This window comes from Prionailurus bengalensis, chromosome A2 (genome assembly GCF_016509475.1).
Source record: "Prionailurus bengalensis isolate Pbe53 chromosome A2, Fcat_Pben_1.1_paternal_pri, whole genome shotgun sequence".
Classification (NCBI taxonomy): Eukaryota; Metazoa; Chordata; class Mammalia; order Carnivora; family Felidae; genus Prionailurus; species Prionailurus bengalensis.
The window spans coordinates 117365824-117388882 of record NC_057348.1 but is presented as its reverse complement, the minus strand read 5'-3'; positions in this window follow the sequence as shown (position 1 = coordinate 117388882).

Sequence of the window (23059 nt, the reverse complement as noted above, 5' to 3'; positions counted from 1 at the left end):
TTAGAAGTGAAATGTTTATTCCTGTTCATTGGTAAAATGCAATGGATTGAGGCAGGGTGGCCCAAGGTTTTATGGGCCAGGAGGAGGGAAGAGCTAAGTTATGAGTAAGGACTAAAGCTCTTTCTTTAAGGCACTGGACTCATTCCAGATGTCTTTCTAGATGTGAAATGCCACCGAAAGTGCAGAGCAGAGACTCGTCCTCCGTGTAGGAAACTTCTCAGCCTCCCCCTTCCCAGGGAGCCACTGGAATATGAAGACGTTAGCAGTAGACGCTGGGGCTTCAGCAGGAGGAGGCTGGCTGTTGGCTATTTTTAACACAGAAGCCTCCTAAAATAGGAAGATGTTAAAATAATGACCTATGAAAGAAGAGAAGCCCTTTTGTGGAGTAAAAAGCTGGAGACAATGTGGCACCCACTGGGGAGTGTCTCTGAGTGACATTTTGGCCACGCGGGGGTTCAGGAATGTGGGTGGCGGAGCGAACACGGGGATTCTGTGTCTGGCGGCGGCTGAAACTTCTAGATGAGTGTGAGCTGATGAGTGTGCTTCCAGCCAGAGGCTGCGCCTGTGAGCTCCCTCGTGTCCTGGAGCATCACGGAGCAAGTGGAGGCTGGAGGGGACCAGGCACGTGCCCTCAGCAAGAGCTGCCTCAGCCCCTGGTCAGTGGCAGCCTTTGTGCAGCCCTGAGTGTGAGGGGCCCCATGATGAATCAGGTTTTTGTCTCAGTGCAAGAAGGCTTAGAGCTCGTTGTGTCTGGGGCCATGTCTTCGCCTTCCTAAACAGGAAGTGGCCTGCTTTTGAAATTTCGGGCTGGTACAGAAACTGTAGAGCTCCTCTTGTTCGAGTAGGTTGTATCCACATAATTAATGGAGAGCGAATCTAGGCAGACGCCGTCAGAAGTTCGAGGGGGCTTTTTGCTTGGAAGGGAAGCATGGGGGGGTGAGGGGTCAGTGCTCCTCAGTGGGTGATGTTCCCTCGGCTGGAAAAAACCCAAAACACCGGCTCGAGCCACATACGTGGAAGTGACTGCAGAGCGCAAGACAGATGGGAGTAAAAGCGAGTCAGCAAAGAAGGGGTGAGAAGCCGAGGTCTGAGATTAAGGGTGGGAGTGGAACTGGCACAATAGCGTGTTTAAAAATTTAGGTGACATCAGTGTGGTTTGTAAGAAGACACTCTATACTTGTCGGCAACCCAATGGCTATGTAATGAAACAAATTATTATGGAAAATTTGAGGCATAAATAAGAGTGGAAGGCATAGAATAAAGAATCTGATGTGCTCATCCCCAAGCCTCACCAATTTTTAATAAACTGCAACTGCCTGTTTTGTTTTAGCTCTTCCCCCACCTACTCAACCCCCCAGTAATTTTAGAAGCAAACTCCAGACACCATGTCATTTCGTCCGCAAATATTTCAGGATGTATCTCTAAAAAGAAATGGCACACACTTTGAATTTTAGGTCTTCGTGTAGTAGCTCTAACGCCGTCGGTCCAGAAACGTACTAAGGAGAGGAAAAAGTTTCAACTCCTCAGAAAAGCCTTCGCCTGCCCCTTCCCAGGTCGAGATGAAGGCCCTTTGTGCCTCCTTAGTGCCCTGTGTATACCTCGCCCCCTGCCCTCAACACATTGTATAGAGATTATGGTTTCCTCGTCTGTGTCCTTTGCCAGTGTGGCACTGACATTTGCCACCCAGGAAATATCCATGTGGTGGCCCCCACATTTCCCAGCCTCCCTGGCAGTTAGGTCGGAGTCACGTGACTACCTCAGGCCGGTGACCTGTGAGCGGGACTAACACATCACTTCTGGTCCCAGGCCCAGAAGAAGACCATTGTGTCACCTCCATGCTTGTTCCTGCGTCCTCATGGCTCTGGAAGCCGTGTGAGATGGTGACATTCCAATGTGGAGGAGGCCCGCATCCTTGAGTTCCTGGATGAGCGAGAGTGTTATTGGCCTACGTAGGACTCTGGAGAAGTGAGAAATTAAGCTGTGCCGTGCTAACTTGTAGTCACTTGTTATTTCAGCATCGGATGGGGTCTCCTCATGAACACAAACTAGACCTCGAGTTCTTCTGAGTCAGGGGCTGTATTCCCCACCACTGTATCCTTGGTTCCATTCTTCACGCTCGGCACGTAGTAGGTTCTTGAGAAACGTTTGGCAAAAAAGAAGGGAAGATAAAAAGAAGGAAGGAAGAAAGAAAAGAAGAAAGGATGGAAAGAAAGGAAGCAGGAAGCAAGCATGCTCTGAGGCCCCGAGATTTAATACGTGAGTTTGGGGATGCCAGGGGTAAAAACAAACAAACAAACAAACAAACAGACAAGCAACCCAGAGAGCTCTCTTTTAGAAGTTTTCTGAAGCCTTATCCTGGGAAGTATCTCTTACATTATTGCTTTGCTTTTCCTACTGAGACATATGCAAAATTAAGATTTAGGAGTCAGTCTCTCATCACTGCTGCAGCCCTCTCTTTGGGCTCTTGGCTTCGTTGTCTTGCGCCCATTGTTATCACCTCGTTCAGCCCCTCATTTGCTCTCCGGCACCCTGCTGCTGAGCACCTGCTCTGTGCCCGACACCGTCCCCAGGTGCTGGAATACAAGAGTGAGCAAGAAAGGTCCACGGTCTGGTCCTCGAGTGAACGGGGTGGCAGGGGCTGAGGGCGCACTGGAGGGTCCCCATCCCATGGAGGGGGAAGAGGAGGGCTTTCCAGGAAAGCATCTCCAGCAGATCCTGGAGTAGAAGTTCGTCAGGGTCTGGGCTGCCTCTTCAGCACCTTCCTCACCGTGTCTCCGGTATCTGACAGGCTCATCTCTTCTTTTCAGCCTGGCTCTCCTCTCTGCTCAGGTGCTTCTTCCATGGTGCTTTGTGTACTTCCTCCTGCACTTGTAGGGTGACAGCTGGTCGCTCCAAGTATGGCAGGCGACAACGTCTGCAGTCTAGTACCCAGCATTAGCTGCAGACCTCTGGGAGACACGCCGTGCAGGTGCGACGCCAAAGCCATCAATGCGCATGTCTGTGCTCCGCAGCGGACTCTGTGAACCAGGCGTCCCACATGTGACCCCGGTGCCTGCAGAGGGAATCGCTGGGAGATGGGAAGGAAGGAGTTGTCATCATAACCATTGTGTCATCTTCATTTTTCATCATCTTCATACGTATCTCACCAAACACTTAGCAATGGTAGAATTTCCTGATCTTCTTTTTCAGACCATCTAGAAAACATGAGTGCAAAGCCCCAGAGGGGGTGTCTGTGCACACAGACATCCTAGAGTTGGTTCCAGCAGTTACCTAGCTAGATTTGGAGTTAGGGGAGGGTTCAGCATTCTTCTAAGTTCAGGGTGGTCTGCGATATCGTGCAGATGCCTTTTAGCTTTCGTCAGAGCTCTTCAGCATGCGAGGGTGGGTCTGAGTGACCCATCAGTCATCGGGTTAGGGCCTCATCTTAACAATCAAGTTAACAACCTACTTCCAGATGGGTCACATTCCCACGTGCTGGGGGTTAGGGCTTCAACGCACTGTTTCTCAGAGGGCAGTGGGGGACACAATTCAACTCACAGGGAACACCCAGGCAGCTTCGTCTCCCCGCAGGTGTCTGCTTGGCCCCCTCCCTCACCTTCTGCAGGGCTTTGCTTGACCACTATCCTCTCAACGCAGCCGAGTCTGATGGCGCCATCTAATGCCCCAGTCTGCCCCACTCCCCCGCACCAACTGCCAATACCTTTCCGGCTGTCCTTCCCCCTGCTAGAGCGCACATTAGCACACTACATAATTTATCTATTAATGATGCCAAGAGTTAACTGTCAGTATCAATCACACGGCTCTCCCCTGACCTTGGGGCGTGGAGGAATAAATCTTTGGCCGTTAGTCACTGATATATCCCATCTCCTATCACCGTGTCTGACACATAGATGCTCAGTATATATTTGTGGAACTAATTGATTCTTTTTGTATTTTTTTTAAAGGAAAAGGTAAATCTGTGTTTTAGGCCGTTTCCTATTTTCTAGCAGCACTTTCTGTTACAAAGAAAGTAAAGTTTCAGGCTGATGCCATATTGAAGCATGGTATGTGATTAAGACTTATGTAAACCTTTTCTTAGGCCTCTTTTCCATACATTTATTATTTGTTCTGGGTGCTTTAAGAAATAGCAACCCACATAGTTACATTTCTCAATCCCATACTTAGGACAAAGTATATAATAGTCTTGGGTTGTGGTTTCAATTAACATAGCAAACCCAGTACAGACTTTCTTCCTGGCGTCCAGATTGAAGAGGCTGCTTTTGCATTCTAGCCCAGTTTTTATTTCTGCTTTCTCTTTTCTTGCTAAAAACATGTATGGTATCCACAGTAGATTGGGAGGTTAAAAAAGCAAGTCATTGGACAGAATCCACATCATTATTCCATTTTTGCAGATTAAAAATAATATAGGTACAGGGCATATATGTTTTTATATGAAAAAGAAAGAATCTGGGACCATACACATCAATCAGGGGATGGGGAGAGACTTCAAACATCTTCACATTGCTTGCATTTTTTTTTTTTTTAATGAACAGGTATTGCCTTGGTGATAAAATGATTAAGAAGCCAAGAAAAACTAAAAAAACCTTCCTTGACAGAGTGAGTTTTCCATGGCAGAAGGAACAAAGGCTGTTGGACACTGAACACGGCACGTTCTTCCCTGAGGAAAGCCGAGGAAGAAACTACGCTTTTCTATTTACTGCCCAGGCAAGAATTATGAACATGAACGCAGATCTCAGCCGTGGCTTTTAAATGTGCGCTGGTAGACTGGAAGGAGATATAAATACAGGACCCACCATAGTCATTGTCTTGTGGTGGGATTACAGATGATTTCTGTTGTGTATTTTACTTTTGTTTTGATAGTTTTCTATGTTGAAAATGTGCGGGGGCGCCTGGATGGCTCAGTCGGTTGAGTGGCCGACTTTGGCTCAGGTTGTGATCTCGCGGTTCGTGGGTTCCAGCCCTGCAACGGGCTCTGGGCTGACTGCTGGGAGCCTGGAGCCTGCTTCGGATGCTCTGTCTCCCTCGCTCTCTGCCCCTCCCCCACTCGCGCTCTGACAGTAAATAAATGTTTAAAAAAAAGAAAAGAAAATGTGCGTCCAGGTTGATGGCGCTGATGTCTTTATGTCCCTGCTCTCCAGGCCCAGGGAGGCTCCTGAGCCCAAGGAAACCCTCGCCTGCCATGTGGAGGTGAGAGTCTGTGTTCACGGGCTCCCCAAACAAGGGATTTGCCCCTGGGCATTCCTCCAGGGAGGGGCAGCCACTTTCAGGCTCTTGACACAAGCCCCCACTTCAGAGATATGGAAGTTCTGCTAGGTCAGGGCTGGTGAGGGTCTTTCGAACCCAGAGAGCGTTTGAGAAGGGACTAAATTGAAGGATCCACCCTTTTTCCTGTTGGCGTCATAGAATATACCCTCCCCCCACCCGCCCACTGCCAAAGAAGTCACATAGAAGGGGACCATGTGGGCTGACCTGACTCAGGTGATTCTTGACATGGCAGGGCCCAAAACTGTACAAGCGTCTGTTGTTCAGCCTTTCCAATTCCAGGTAAGCAGTAGAGTTGGCAAGCCGGTTAATTGCCAGAGTCTGGAGCCTAGTGCCTTTGGCAGGACAAACTCTTGGTTTGATATGGAGGCTGCCAAAGCAGAAGCTGTGATTGTAGTCCTCAAAAGCTGGCGTGCCTCAGAATCACACAGGGAGCTTTCCTGGCCCCGCCCACAGTCTGATTCAACAGTTCCTACTCTGGGCCTGGGAATTGGAATTTTAATAAATACCCTTGTGCTATCTATCAGCACCAGTTCCCCAACCAATCCCCGTATTCTGCATGAACTACTGGGAGCTAGCGTCAGAATGCACAGGTTTAAGGGCTCAATCCCACAAAACTGCCCTCATCTCCGAGGCCAGTTGCAGGGTCTCTAGGCCACCCATATTCTGTCTGACTTGGCTACAAATTCAAAGTTTTCTATGTCCTCCCGCCACCTTCTCAGTTCTGATAATTCAGTAAAGGAAAGCCCTACACTTACAATTACAGCTATATTATAAAGAACACAACTCAGGAACAACTTAGCAAGAGATCTATAGGGTAAGGTAAGGAGCAGGGGGCACACAGCTTCCATCACCTTGTTGGGTGTGCCACCCTCCCAGCACATGAATGTGCTCACAAACCTCCAAGATCCCAGAACCTCACCATTCAAGACTTTTTAATCCAGGCTTCATTAGCAGGCACAACTGATTAAATCATTGGCCATTTGTGATCGGACTGGAACTCCAAGCCCCGCCCCTCCCTCCCTGGCTGCAAGTCCAACCCTCTAATCATGTGCTTGCTCTTCCTCTTGTGTTCAGCCCTTCCCTTGAAACTCAGGGCGCACCAAGAGCTGCTTTGCTAGCATCAACTCAAATATGGTTCAAAGGATTTTTGAAAGGGTTTTTTAATGAATAACAAAAGATGCTCCCATCACTCAGGAAATTCCAAGAGTTTTAGGAGCTCTGTGCCAAGAACCAGGGACAGAGACCAAATGTATTTTTTATTATACCACAACTTCCCCAAATGATTCTGATGCAGTTGCCCTTATGATGAGAACCAGTATGTAAGAAAATGTAGGTAATGCTTGAAAACTCCAAGTATCAACACACTTTTGGTGAGCAGAGAATTGTCTTTGATGTAAGCTTCTTCCTGCTTTAACATGTCCTTCTCTCCTCTTCCTTCCAGTAACTTTCTTCAAGATACAGCTGTAGCTTATCTCTCAGTCCCCATGGAACTCTCTCTTCTTGGTGTTAGCACAGTACTGACTTGTCAAATTCTCCTTGGCCCTTTGTGTAATGTTTGCAATGCTCCTTTTCTCTTTAATGTGTCTGCCTGTCGCATCCCACCCACTGCCTATGGACCCTTGCCTTACATTTCTTTAATGAACCCTGATGCAAGATTTAATATACTTGGGCATGGCTCTAGACTCAAAGTCAGCTCTCAGTAAATACTCAATGGCAATAGTGAAGGTATGGATGCTGGGCCTAATACAGGAGGAAGGTGTAGGTGGTTTGAATGCAATTTGGACATCATACACTTTTGCCTACCACCTGAGTGAATCCACCATTAAGACTAAATTCCTTGCCTTGAATCAAGTAATTTGCAATGAATGTCTAAGTGGAACTTCTACTACAGAATGACCACAGTTAACTGACAGGCAACCCAGCTTGGGGGACTAAGGAGTAAGTGTGATCATCAACAGGATGATCACTGGACTTGAAATCAGAGAACGCAGGGTCATAGCCTGGATCTGCTCCTTGTGAGTTGTGAGGCCCTGGGCTAAGTTGTTCCCTCGAAAGTTTTATTCACTTATTCGTTATTTCATCGTCTACCATTGAGAACCTGTTGCATATGGGCACAGTGCTATATACTTTATACGTTATTTTACTTCACCGGCACCCCAATCCAGAGTAGGTATTCATTTTCCCAGTCTATAATTTTATAGTTGAAGAAAAGTCACATTTCTGTGTCCTCCTTGGCAATTGCACCCTTCAGCCTCCAGACCTCCTTCCTAGGGTTCCTGACCCCCGAACCCCAAAGCACAGATACTGTTACTTGCCCTGCCTGGCCTCTGAGGCCTTAGAGTCCATAAGAGGGAATCAATCTTGAATGAAGGAACATGAAGGATGGTCTCATTTACCTGCCTTCAAATGAAGACTTGGAGGCCAAGGTCTCAAATCAGGGACTGAGAGGAGACACTTCCAGAAAACCCCTTTCAACGCCCTGGGTCTCTCTCTCTTTGGCTTCTCCTCCCTGCCTTCGAGTTGACGTTATGGCAGTCAGAAGGCAGTGTTCACGGGGAGCGGTGTCAGACCTGTGCCAAAGAGGCTGGTAGCTTGGAAATTTCCATCAGACATCGAGGACTAAGGCGGACTCAAACATGGCCCTTGCCTGGTGTCTTCATCCAAGCCCGACAATCTACATTAATTCCTAACTGATTTTCCCATTTCTCCATCAGGCCAATGAGTGGAAACCAACCAAACCTGCATGTCCTGGAGGGCTGGGCAAGGAATGGAAACTGTCGATGCCTCTGTCAGAAGAAACTCATGAGCATTGCTGAACCGGATGTTGTTATGAGTTTCCCAGCAAAAACGAAGGGTTTCTCTTCGACGCTCACCGCTGGTGAGGTTAGGAGGCCAGAGTGGAAAAAACGGAGGATTAAACTAACACCTGGCTAAACAAAATAAAGACACAGCCTTTAACTCTCACTTCTAAATGTATGAGCATTTGTTATGCTAAAAACACAAATCCTGAGGGAAGTGTACTTACATGGGGCTAGTTTGGATAGACTGCACCACTCCCCCTACCCCCAGAACAAAACCAGCCAACAACAACAAGAACCGTACAGCTGGAATGCATTCTGGGTTTCTGATCTGAATATTTACCCGTGATTATACGTTTTTATCCCCCTATAGCGTTCCCATACCCATAAGCATACATTTAAAATCAAAATCCCAAATCCCTTAAATGAAACCTTTTTCATGAGTCACACTCTTTATCCAATTCAAACTTAGGGGCTTGGTGAAAAAAAAAAACAATCACTAGGTACAATCTGAATTCACAAGTGAGTTCTTCTTTCCCGTTGACTCACTGAAGTCTTATTTTATGAACTAGAAAGCACGTTCTTTTGTGTGTGGGCTTGTGCAGAAGAGAGCTCTGATGATGCAAAGGTTCTTTCTGTTTGACTTTGGCAGTTGTCAAGTGACCTGCTATTCTGTTGTGGTTAGCAGCAGTTTTCCCCTCCAGATCAGGTTGGACATAAGCTGGTGTTAAAATCACTTTGCTCTCCCAGAGTCGCCCAGATCACAAGCAGGAGAAGGGACATAGGGGACAGCTCAAGAAAGCAGCACTGCCTAGTGAGGATCACCGACATTATTGGCTGAATGAACCTGATGCATAGTAGGACCTTGTAGATTTGGAAAAGCATGGTTCTTGTGTTGAACTGAATGTTGCCTTGGGCTTGTCCTGTTGCTAAGAAATAAGAGACTTTCTATCTGCACCAGGCGTTGGAGAGATAGAAACTGTACATTTGCTTCAGGGCTTTTCCTCAACTATCTGTGCCTGGACAAACACAAAACTGCATTTCTTGGCTTCCTGCCCATCTGGAGCGGGGAAGCATCCTGCTACATTGGCAAGACATCAACTGGCCTCTACAGGAGAATGAACAAAAAGAATGGCCTCTTATCCAGGTCTGGAGAAAAATCACTAACAGGATTTCAGGTCCACCGCGCACCACGGAGAAAATGCCTTATCGGTAGGTAGGAGACCCTTCCCTACCCTTCTTGGTGTTACATCCGCAGTCCAAATGTCACTCACACTTTAGAACCAAACCAAAGTCTTCATTAAGAGCCAAGAAGGTGGGCAAGTGAATCCTCATTTGTGGACAAAGCGGTGGGACTTTTAAAGGGCCCTGGTTGTGTTACAGTCTGACGTGTAGACATTCTCCACCACTAAATGGGCACATCTGAATGTTCAGTGAAGTGAGGGGTGGCCAGACTTCCAAAATCTCCTGAGCAAGGTGCGAAAGTTAACGTTGAAGCTTCTGGGTGGGGCTACAGGGAGTGTGGGGCTCAGAGAACAGGTGGGTCTTGCCTTACAACACTCAAGTTCAATTCAAAATAACAGCAGCAGCAGCAACAACAATGACATTCCAGCTGTTCTATATGTGGCCTCAGCTCTCCATTCAGACGTTCGTGCCTTACCTGCTACTGAGGTTGGTACCGTTGGGGGTAGGCAGAGCAAATCTGGCCACTGGAGGATTTTGTGAATTTCATGTCTTAAAACATCATGAGGACCATGTTCTGCCCACCCCAACTATCAAGCAACCACAGACGCTGCTCCCTACTGTGCAGTAAAATAGAATTGATACCCAATATAAAGAGTGTTACCTGAGCGTTTGTTATGTGCCAGGCCCTGAACAAAGTGTGGGGATTCCCTGAAGCTTTCCCACAAGTACATGGCAAAGCAGTAGCTTGAATTCAACCTGACTGACTCCAGACTTCGTATTCTGGACCATGGCTATGAAGCTAAGTTTCCTACTCATTGCATCATTGATAGAATGGAAGGCAATGTCCCCCGTGCAGTCCATGTTGGACATTTCTGATATGTAGGCAGCCCTGCAGGGATGGGTCTGTGTGTCCAGGGAGGCTCCATAGCTCCATTTGTAGAAAGAGTCTTTTGATGTCCTGCCCAGTAGGTAAGGGTGATCTGGTGTAGCTTGCCAGAGCCACTGGATAGTAAATCCTTGAAGGCAGGGTCCAGGCATATAGTAGATGATTAATAAACATTGTTCAAATGCCAGAGCTGCTCTTTCAACACACGAATCCTCACTGGTCCCTCAAACTCCATTGTTGGAAACGGGGGCTACTGGCGGGCTCATGAGGGAGTCATAGGGTGCTCTCTGGAGCCTTCACTGATAAGCTGAGGCGCTCAAAGATGGCATTGCAGAGCCACGTTGGCACAGGAGGAGTGAATTCCCAAACAATCAGAGCCACACTTTCGTCCAACGGCCAGCTTCACCTGCATAGGAAGCTGGGTACAGAACTAGAGCAGAGGTGCTAAAAGTCCTCCCTCCTCTTCCTCGGAAGCTAAGAGGAAGAAGACCGTAGGCTCTTTAACTCCAGAGGAGCAGCCAAATTGGAAGAATTTTGAATAATCAAAGAATGAGAACTCATTGAGCACAAAAACAGGTGGGAAATAAAAAGTGTGTTTCCATGTACGCTCTACATGCTCAGCTCTGTAGGTCACAGGTGCTCCATGTGAGCCAGAATCGAGTGGACTTTTCGTTTAAAACTAAGAAATATGTTCCCATCACCAGTCAGTATTTTCACACAAGGTCACCCCAATTTCACAAAAGAACCCAGTTTTACAATTAATAAAATGTTTTGTAACTAAGACCCCAGAGCCGAAGAAATTGCTGCAGGAAACAAGAAAATGCAAAGAAGCATTTGCAATGACTCCTTGGCAAAAAATACAATACAAATGCAAAATAGTTCCCATGTGGTTTAAGCGAAACTGTACCTTAGGTGTTTAGTTAAAGCAACCTGGTTAGAATCAAGTGAATTTCCCCAGAGTAAGACAGTTTGCTGGGAACCAAGACATTTCACACAAGGGGAGGAATCATCTGGGGAGGGATTGGAGTCGTATCCAAAGAAAGATTCCAGGATAGTGGAAAGACAACGCTGATCGCCTACACAGTCTTCAGCAGGGCCAAAGAGACAGAAGTTTCAATAATGCAGGTGTTAATGCTTTGCCTGCCTGATCTGTGGTCTGGGTGGTGGAGTGCTGTTTTTCATAACCGGGTGGAATTGAGCGTGTGATTCTTCGTTCTGTCGCTATTTGCACAGTGCAGGACAGTGTGTCATGTCTCCCCCAGTACTGGTTTCCCCCATGCTGACTCATCATGAAGAATTTGCTTTGGTTGACTCTGACCCCATCAGTTATTTTTGGAACGACGTTGGACAGGCGCTATCCTGGGTAAAAGATGACTACTATGGCGTTCGCCTCCACCATCGCTCCCCTGGATTATTGTAACAGCTTACCCTTGCTGGCCATGAGCTATCCTTATGTCTAAGAAAGATCATCTTCTTCCCATGCTTTTTGACCTGGCAGGGGCTCCCCATTTCACTCAGAGTAAAGGCTTGCAAGCCCCTTTGTAACGTACCCTCTCCTCTTGCCCCATATTCCACCTGACCTGTCTCCTATCACATTCAGGCTTCATGCTCCCTCTGCTCCAGCCACACTGGCCTCCTTGCTGAGCACTGAGTACAACAGACTTGCTCCTTCTTTCCCCAATCCTACCAGGCTCACTTACTCCCATTCTGGTCTCTCTTACCTTCCTTTATGTTCTATTTTTTCCCAAGACACTTACTGCCCTCTAACACACGATACAATTTACTTATTTATTATGTTTATCATCCGTCTTTGCTTGGAGATGCCAGGACTATGAGGGCAGAGGTCTCTGTTTTCTCCATGATGTGTCCCAACCCCTTAGAGCAGAGCCTGGTGCATAGCAGGTACTCACTCGACAGACATCGATGAGTGAAGAATAAATGAATGAATAAAACACACAAATAACCCTCCAACCGCCCCCTGCCCCACCACACACACACAGATCACTTGTTTTCACCAGCCACAAAGCTGGTGGCATTTCTAAGGACCAGAATCACGCTGGCTCTACATTTTACAATCAGTGGCCACACGATTCCATCATTAAGATGCTCACTGAGGGTGGTGCCAGGCTGAGGTTGCAAAAAGGAGGGGGATAATACAAGCACGTTCCCCATCCCCTTGGTGGTGTTAAATCTAAGTGGAACATTCAAAAGTCATGCAGAAAAGCAAGGAACGAAGAGGCTTCGTATATAATGGCCTGTGAAGTAACTGTATCTTACACACATCAGAGGGAGTCATCTAGCAAGTAGCTTTTAAGCCCTAGCTTTCGCTAGTGTATCCTGAATCTTTCTTCCTGCCATGGCCCAGGCCCCATCCCCATGGAATGAATGACTATCACCCAAATTGAGGACATGAAGGAGGGACCCTGACGCACCCATCGTCTCTTTAGTGAAGGGCTAATTGCCTTCATCACATCACATACCAGGAAGTGCGGTAGCCCGGTGGCTGAGGGCATGGGTCTTGAGGCCTCAAGCTGGATTCACATCCTGCCCACATCACTTATAAATTATGTGACCGGAGCTCCTAACATAAGGTGTCAGGGTCTGAGTTCCTCCAGGTGTCCTCAGGTGGGAAATCAACCTCTCTTGTATAAGGTCATCTCTGTAAAGTGCTCAGAGTGATGCTTACCTGGGGCAACCCCCCCACCCCCACCCCCGCCCCGGTCAGTGTCAATGATCATTGCTGTTGTTACTCAGAAACCTGTATAACCTCGAACATCTTTGTCTGGTTCCCCATCCGCTCCCCCTCACTCCCAACCTTATCTCTCAGTATCAGCTCTTCGTTATGCCAGACCCGTCTCTCCTCCCCCAGCCTGGACTTCTTGTTCTGTTCACTCTTGCCTTTTCCTTGTTCTTCTTACTTATTGTACCAGCTCAACCCTAGAGTTTCTTCTCCATTCATTCTCAGTCCTTCCAAGTTGAACCCAAACCCTGCGGACGCTCCATCATCTCCTGTGCGGCTCTTCCCACGTCATCCCATCTCTCCCATCTCTGCAGGTTTATGGAGCTTATCTCTTGGCATACACAGGAGTGCTGTTGATTGGAAGCCGGCCATGTATTTTCTTGCCTCTTTCAAGGACCTTCTGAGAAAGGACATTGGTCCTGCAATTGTCAACTTTCGCGGAGACTTTATCTCCATTCTTGTTTTCCCAGGTGCAGCCTGGCCTTGGAAAATAACTCTACTTAACTCAAGGGTGGAGGGCAGGGTTTCATTCATTCATTCAACAAATATTTATAGAGCACAAATGAAATGCTTGGTATAGAACCAGGCATATATCATTTCTTCCCCATAGGAGTTCATCGCTTATGGAGTTGATGCTGATACGTACGAAGTTATAATCCAGCACTGTGGGCAAGACGGAATTGTAGCTTGGCTTATCAGGATGGATATAGCTTTGGATGCAGCCTCCGTGGGGTTCAAATACAGGCTTGGCTACTAACTGGTGTACAACCTTGGGCAGGTTGCTTAACCTCTTTGAGACTCAGTTTCCTAATCTATAAAATGGAGCACTAACCTACACTTCCCAGAGTCAATATTTTCTATTTTCCTTTACTTCCTATTGGTCTGGGCTTCAACTCTGCTGGTTAGCCCACGGATGGGTGGGTGAGGTGGAAGAGCAGGTTCCTTAAACTTGACAATGACAGTGTCCTCGTTTCTTCCTACGCCAGGTCTAAATGTGAAAGAGCTGTCTCTGGGATGGATGTTCAGTTTGTCAGGGTCTCCTCCCTGACACCTGGGAGTGTCCAGGCCTAGTGCAGTGTTTCTAATTCTTTAGTGATCTTGTCTTCCAAAAACAGTTGCTGATGTCTGCAGATATTTTTGATTACCACAACATATGAGGGAGCTACCGGCATCTATCTAGTGGGTAGAGGTCAGTGATACTGCTAATTACTCTCAAACGCATAGAATAGACTTCCTTGATAAAAAATTATCAGACCTAGTGGCAATATTTCTGGGTTCGAACTCCGGCCTAGTAGACAGAGTACCATAGGTTACGTCATGGAATGAACTTGCTGATTCTGTCGCTGCAGAAACAATGCAGCTATTCTCAACCCTACTCGAACCCCAACCTCAACCTTAACCCGAACCCTAAACCTAAGGCCAAACTAATCCTAAAGCTAATGCTAACAATAATCACAACATTAACCCTAATCCCAAAACTACCTCTGAACCAACCAGAACGCCAACCCACACCCTATCCTTGAACCAAACCACACACTACCCCACTCTAACACTAAGCCTAACCCTAAACCTAACCCTTCCCCTGACAAAAATAAATGCAACGACAGCACAAGCCGAACCGTAACAACAGGTGCAGCCCAAACCCTAACCCCAACCCCAGCCAACCACAAGCATAATGCTAACTCTAACCCTATGCAAACCTAACCCCAGTCTCAACTCTAACCCAATCCTAAACTTAACCCCAGCCCCAACCCCAACAGCAACCCTAACCCTAACTCCAACTCCAACCCCAGTACCAACCCTAACCCTAACATCAATCCCAATCCTAGCTGGCTGGGCCTGCTGCCTTTTGAGCTCTCCGTCTTGGCTCTCACTGGCTCTACATACCTGTCTCAATTTCAACTTTGATCTCAAGTTGACCTCTCTCATGGAGTTGACTCATCCCTTAACACCTCAGCTCATTGGCAGGTGTGTACTGTCTACTCCTCAGCACCACACAGGAACCAAGGGAGGGGCAGAAACACTCACTCAGGACGCTTCTCGGCCTAGCTTTGCTGGGCTGCTATTTTTGCTTTGCTGTGCCTATGCTATACTGGCACGGTGATACCGGGGATGGGAGTCACTTCCTGGAGTTCCCCATGAAGAGTGGAGTAATAAAGTCTTCCAGCCCAGTTTCCTCCCAGTCTTTTTAAAGCCCAGCTCTGTCCCATGCCAGGATTTCTGTCCAGAGTGCGAGGAGGGGCAGAACCCATGGGCCTGACTGTCTGCTCCCTACACTTCTGTTCCATTGACTTTCTTTGAGAACCGGAAGCCTTTTTTTTTAACTTCCCCATCTTGTTTGGCACATCCACCTCCCGGGATTGCAGTCTTGCTTTTTTCCCGAATGGCATTTTCTCTTCCCCTTTCCTGGAGCTATGGAATGTCCACAGGGAATGTGAGGTGGGAGTGGAATAAAAACCCACACCATTAATATTTTCAAAATATTATTCTTGTTATATAGCATATGTGGCCTATATTCTTCTGGACCTCTTAGGATAGGCCTAGACCATCTTGTAGCCCCCACCTTCCATGACTGTTAGCTTTCCCCTCTCTGTAGGGACAAAGGAAGTGATAGGACAGCAGCTTCGTGACACATGCCTGGTAATGAATCGGTCTTGGAGATGTCCTGGAAACTCAATCTTCACTTCCCTGCGTGAGGAAGGTGCCTTCTGATGAAGTCACCTGCCTCGTTCCTAGATTTTGAGCGGGAGTAGGGCAGGTCAACACCTGTGCACTGTTTGCCTGGTTTATCTTGTTTTCCATGGGAAAAGTTGCAGCTTCTTACTCATAATAAAGAGTATTAACTACAGTCACCTCATGACAGGGGTTGAGACTTTGACCCTGTGCTTTATTTAACAACTGTGTTCTACTCTGTGAATGCCAGCTTATCTTCGAGAAACGTGTCCCAAGAAATCAACTGTGCTAATCTTAGTGGAATCCTGAAATCTTAAAGTAAGAAAAGATATATAAGTATATATGTAATATAATAATAGCGTATATCTTAAGAAAACACTGCTTCATTACATTATAATTTCTGATTTCATAATTATAGTTTGGCAGTTTCATTTTTCATCATACAAGTGGCAAAAATGCAATGAAATGGTATCAGGTATAAAAGAAAAGTAATGTTTTCCTTCTAGAAATCATTTAAAGAAAAACGTTAGGACTTTGCATTCTTTTAATGGTTTTGACCATTTAAAACTCCTGCTTCTATTGCTTCATCGTTATGAAGGTGATTTAAAAAAGCATTAACTGTTCATTGTTATAAATTATAATTTTATGAATATCAGAAATACAAACGTGCAAACTTGTGTTCACGTCTATATGTCAGCATCCTAAAGGGCCAACAGATCTTCTGTAATCAACAAGGCACAATTTATATACATTATTCTGAAGGGTCCCTGGCTGGAAATGTTGGTTGGCAATACCCAAATTATGGCTGAATATGAATGATGGTAATCAGCAAGAAGGGGACCATCAATATGGCCGTGGTGGTTAAGTTTTACGTCAACAGGGAAAGTAAAGTCGCCAGGGATTTGAATTAGGTTTGGTAAGCCCAACCATGATTTCAAATAGACTAGTGGGTCCAACTGGGAGTTTAATAATGCTCAAACTAACCTTGGTGTTCCTCGGGACATACAATCGCTAGCAGTCTTGCCTTATTTTGCATAAAGTTTGCTCCTTAAACAAACTTAGACGCAGTAAAATGTCTGAAATATAATTGTTTGCATTTGCAGGTAGTAAACAAAATATACCAGACTTTTCTTCTGATGCCTTGTAATCTCAACCAAGAATAGAGACTAATGTAATTTACTAAAGATCTTGAATTGGGGTTGCTATTTCATCCTAGGTCAATGGTTTCCAGGCCTGACTCATACTAGAGTCACCTGTAGAACTTGAGAAGCTCAAACAGCACCACCAGACCAACCGAATCATTTCTCTAGAGATTGGTCCTGGGCATCAACAGTAAAAAATGTATATACAAGGTATTTTTAATGTGCATCTGGGGATTAGAACTTCTGCCCTATATGAAATATCTCTGACAAATAATCTCATTAAGTAATTTAACTAGTTTGCAATCAAATTATTTTCTATTATAGTTTTAGCTAACATACAAGTAGTGTTTTTAACAAATTAATGTGTGTAAGATTGAAAGGAGGGTGTAACTTAGGCTTTCTCTGTGTGTCCCGAGCATTCACAAAAACAGGTGAATCTGATTATGGTCTTCTGGAAATATCTGAGTTAATTAATCCATTGAAATGATGAGGATCTGTATTCTCAATGGGACTTTTCTTCTTTTGCTCCTTGTGAGGGTGGAGTGATTTCTGAGAGACTCTTTGAGAGTTAAAAGAATTCTCTATCATGCGCCTCAAGAATCAGGTTTTGAATGTCAGCCCTGCTGCTTCCTGGTTCTGACCCAGGGTTGTGGTCTGTAGATCCCTAGCATTGCTAGGGGACAGGTGAGAAACACAGAGTCTCAGGCCCTTCCCAGAGTCCCCAGGGGATCCTAGGCACATCTAAAGCAAGTCAGTGGATTCCTCTGAGTCTTGTTTCCATGTCTTTGCAACAAAAGATCCTAAAATCTCCTCTACTTCCTCACAGGGTATTTAAGGACCAAACGCATGGTATGTAGCATTTTTCATAAAGTATTTCTTATTGTGGTAAAATATGCCTAACATAAAATCAATCATTTTAACCATTTCTAAGGGTACAGTTCAATGGCATTAAGAACATTCATATTGTTATGCAACCATCACAACTATCCATCTCTAAACTCTTTGCCATCCTAAACTGAAACTCTGTGCCCTTTAGAAAATAAATCCCCGTTCTCTCCCCACCCCCCAACTCCCGCCCTCCAGGTCCTGGCAACCACCATTCTATTTTCTGTCTCTATGAGTTTGACCATTCTCGATACCTCACATGAGTAGAATCTCACAATGTTTACCCTTTTGTGACTGGCTGATTTCACCTCGCATAATGTCCTCAATGTTTGTCTGTGTAGTAGCAGGTGTCAGAATTTCATTCCTCTTTAAGGCTGAATAACAGACCATTGTACGTGTATGCCACATTTTGCTTATTCATGTATCTGCCGGTGGACCTTTGAGCTCTAACTTCGGCTATTGTGAATGATGCTGCTATGAACCCCGGGGGGTGGGTACAAATATCTTTTGACTCCCTGTTTTTTATTTTGGGGGGGGTATATGCCTTTAGGTGGCGTAACTGGATCATATGGTAATTCTGTGTTTAATTTTGGGGGGGAGCTGCCATATTATTTTCCACGGCGGCTGCACCTTTTACATTCCTACCAGCACTTCCCAAGGATCTCCACTTCTCTACATTTTCATCAACACTTGTTATTTCCTTTCTCTTTTTCTTTTTAATGTAATAGCCATCCTAATGAGTGTGAAGTGTTACCTCATTAGGGTTGTGATTTGCACTGCCCAGTTATTGGTGATGGTGAATATCTTTTCATGTGCTTATGGGCTCTTAAGTATTTGATATCACGTACATTGTTGTAATTTTGAGATTATGATACTGAAGTTTGAATATACCAACTACTTTGCTCAAGAAACCTTACAGATTTCCTTTGTCTATCTTAGGAGTAAATGAGCCAAATTTTCTTCTGGAGACCAAGTGAGCTGTAAACACTATCTGAGAGTTGAGTCATGCAGCCCGAAAATACCATGGTGTTTGCCTTAATTTCTTCATCCATAAAATGGAGGGAATAAGCTTACCTTGTAGAGTTGTTCGGAGGATTAAGTGAGATAATATATGTAAAATGCTTAGTGAGTAGGTAAGAGACATTATTTGCTCTTCCTGTGCTGTGGGTGGAGAAGAGGAGGGACCCATGTTGGGGAATGTGGAATGCACACGACAGTGAGCGGAGGGGAAGGAGAAGGGAGGATGTGTTGAGGCCACAAGCTATGTGTGGCATGCTTGGTGGATTTGTTCATGGGGGTGGGAAGCAGTGGGAGGTAAGGCTGGGAGAGTGGGCTGGGACCAGAGGGCAGGGGCAAGGAGGGTGAATCCACCAGAAGAAGGTGGGCTTGTGAAGGCAACGGGGAACCACTGAAGGCTCTGTGTTGAGAGGGACACAATCAAAGCCACCCTGTGTTTATTGTTCTTCCCAGGCAGGCATGACCCTCAAACCATAATAGCAGCACCTCGAGGCTTTGATCTTGACTATTGCCGCTGTTTACCTTCTGGGGAGTACCCTGGATATTTACAAAGTGCCATGTAGTCAGTTTCATTAGTTAGGAGATAAGATTAATTAGATTTTTTGAGGCAAGTGAGGACTGGACTTAGCTTTGAAAAACACAGGCACTAAAGGGAGCGCTGCTGGAGGCTCAGCTGCTGGTTCTCTTTGAAATCTCACGTGTGGCCTCCTCAGTAATATTTTTAGCACGCAGAACACCATACCAGGAATTTCCCAAAAGCGATAAACCTGCCTTCAAGAAGATTACAATCTCATCCAGGAGGGGTGGGGGTGCCTCACTGATACGGTATGGAGTATTTTCAAATATATATACTAGGTAGTACTTAAAGGAGGTGCTGGGATGGGAAGGAGGGATGTGGTATAAGAGAGGCCGTCTTCTGTTTACTACATTTTAGGAGAACTGGCAAAGAATGGCAGTGTTTGTAACAAATCGTCCAACTTTCATCTGTTTTTAATGAAAATAATATAAAAATTACTAATAAGTACAACACATCAAACTAGATGGCAGAACAGTAAACATGTAAAGTATTCATGTTCCCACTGAGCAGACTAATCATTCAAAGTAAAAGGTTTTGTCTGAAGGAATGGCTATTAGTGGCTCTTGGTAAGTAAAACCTTCATTTGATTTCTAAATATATGTTTGAATTTTATAAATCGTACTTTTCTTACCAAGAAACCCAGTTCAGCTTGTATTTTTACATAATATGATTCTATAATTAAGGTGTTAGAAATGGTTATATTAACCAAATAAATGATTTCAATTAAAGGGCCAACAGGATCACAAACAAATTTTGCTAACTTTTCCCACAAACAGTTACGCGCAAGCCAAAGGACGGCCCCTGCAGTGATTAATTCAAGGATCATTTCTGCAAAAGGCACCTCTTGAGCATGAAACTTACACTCAAGTAGATATCACTGGGAGTTCAGTTAGAAAAACAGAAACCACCTTGGGTATTTCAAGTAGGAAAGGATTTAACAGAAGGAATTTGAGGTTTGTAGAAAGAAGTTGAAAAGTCTGAGGCTGCAAATCAAGTCGCCGGTGGCACCTGGTAGCTTTAAGGTTTGCCACTGCAGGCTCATCACAAGAAGTTGCTACTTCCCAGGTCAGAAAGATTACAGGAAACTGCTGCCCATGGTCACAGCCATCCTGTAGCACTCAGGCTGGTAACTAGAAAGGGAAAACCTACAAGTTGCTGCAAAACATCACATCTGCTAAAGCCTGAACTTCCAAATCTTGCACGAGGTCATATAGATCATTGTCAGAATTGATGTCTAATCAAGAACCATGAAAGCAGAGGAGTCTGGGACATGTAATTACCAATCTTTCAGTCCTCGGATATATGGGTGAACGTTGAAAGCTGGCGGAGGGGGGCGGGGAACGAATGCTGGTTGCCAAAAGAAGTATGGAATATCACTCCCATTTTATAAATGAGAAAACTGAGGCATGGAGGTCAGTACCTTCCCCAAAGATTCAAAACCAGGTCGATCTGGTTTCAGAACTAGAGGTACTTAGCAATTGTACGGGGAAGTAGCTATCCCATGGCATATAGCTCCAAAACTTAATTTGCTTCCTTGGCTTTAACTCTCATCAGCTCACATTCTTTTAGGCTATATAATTCAAAACAGACCGTTACAAAAGGATTATTTTGGCAACTTATTTGGTGGTATTTCCAAATTTGCTAACCTTTTCAACTCCTTCCAGAAAATGTGATCTGGGTAGCTCTTGCAATTACGGTTAGCTTCCTAGGTACAAAATCTTGGTTTGGCGATATTTTAGGGGGTGGGGTGAAGAATTATTTATGCTGCAGCTCGTAAGTCCATGCTTAAAGTCAAATTACTGCACAGACAGTATCTATGAAATCTCTAAAACAGGTCCAATTTTCCTTCTTCTTTGAGTTCCTTATTGATCTTGGCTTAGGATGAAGTTACAAGCAAAGGAACGAAATTGACACTTACTGATTATGACGGCCCCCCCACTCCCCAGCCACAAAACAAAGGCCTAAGTAGAAAGCATGTATATTCAGTATAACTCATTTATTCATTCATTAACAAACATTAAACCTAGGTAACTTGCTGGATTCATTTATTCGATAAGCACACATCCATTGTGCTATGTACTGGTTACGGTCCATTCGCTCACCCCTCCAGCTCCTCCCCCTGTTCACACAGACCCATTCTACTCCCTTCTCTGCTCTGACTCCTGCATTATCAGGTCCCCCCCCCCCCACTTGCTGGCTTCCATTTGGGTTTGGTCAATGGGAGGAACCAGCAGTCGACTGAAGGGTAAGAGAAGTGAGGCATGGCAGCGTTTCCTCTTTGCTCCCTTTCTACATGCACCTTGCTTCTGACGGTGGATGTGTGTTTCCAGGACTCCAGTTTGTGTTGGGTAGTCCACTGCTCTAGAGTTCCTGCTGTCACTGGCTTCCAGTGACACCATTTTCTCTCCTTGTCCCTTGAGACCTAGGGATGACAATGGCTTCCCACTCTTGCTGGACCCTGGTGCCTCACCATCCCTTGTTTATTCCAGTAATCCTGCCCTCACTTGTGCAGAGTCCCTCCATTAAATTGTCTTCATTGAAACCATATAGGTTACCAACTGCTGACTCTCCCGTGAAACCACCAGAATCACCGATTGATGAAACAGAGCTGAGTTTATCATTTACTATGACGAGGAAAAGCATCACCCTAGTGAGGTGTTAGTAGTATCTCAGAGGGAGAATACTCATAGTTTTGGGTCTGAGTTCAGTGGTTTAAGGTGGGTCTTTAAATTCGGGAATCAAATTAGAATCGGGCGCAATCTGTGATAAAATTGCAACAGACAGGAGAGAGTTTCGTAATGAGACTGTGTATAAATGGTGATTTGAGAGGCAAGCAGCTTTGGCCCACTGAGTGGCCTACTGTCCTGAGAGGTAGGCTGTTTGCCCAGATGAATCACCTATTGTCCTAGGAAGACAGCTGGCTGAGCAGTCTGTTGTTCAGATTAATGAGTACTGGAAGATCTTATTGGTTTAAGACCTTATCTTTCTGCGCCATAATTCCACCAAACGAACAATAAAGTCATGCTGACACAAAGGCCTAACAATTAAGCCGTGGGGCTTCAGGTGTCTGACTGGCAATGTAGTGCCCACTGTGGTCATTCTTCAGCCCAAGCTGGAGGACAGACCATTGCCTTCCGGGGTCCTGTCAATCCAGATCTCCACCGCTGCTTGAGTCCGGATTGCACACCCGGTTTCTGGGGGTGGTTATTTCAACCTGTACAGATGCCAGGTCTTCTTCTTATTGCTGGGCGATCGTTTGTGAGCTCATCTGCTGAGACAGTGGCTGCACAGCAGCAGCAAAGTTTCTAGAGATCACACATGTAAACATTGCAACATAGACAAACACTAAAAGAAAGATTACATTCAGAGTTTTTAGTACACTTCTGTGCCAGGAGCCAAGAGTGCCCAAATGAAATCAGGAGAACAGACTTGTTCTTTGTCTAGAGAGCCCTGAGAGCCAGATATGAGGGTATTAGCCAAATCACCTAATTTTATGTTTTTGTTTTGAGATCTCAGAGAATTCTGTGTGGATGTAAGGACAACGTTCCTCCACTAATATAACCCCTATTCCCCCTCGAGAGGCCCATGTCATATCTAAAGTAGCTCTACTTGGAGGCACCTGGGTGGCTCAGTCAGTTGAGCATCCCATTCTTGGTTTCAGTTCAGGTCATGATCTCATGGTTCGTGGGTTCGAGTCTTTCATTGGGCTTCTGCATTTGATGGCGTGGAGCCTGCTTGGGATTCTCTCTCTCCCACTCTCTCTCTCTCTCAAAAAAAAAAAATAAACAAAAAAAAATATAGTTGTTCTACTTGGCAGATAATGGGAGACAAGCTGGTTGGAGTGAACTGTTTTCTGGCTTAAGTGGGAAACAGAAGAGGCTTCTCATGGTT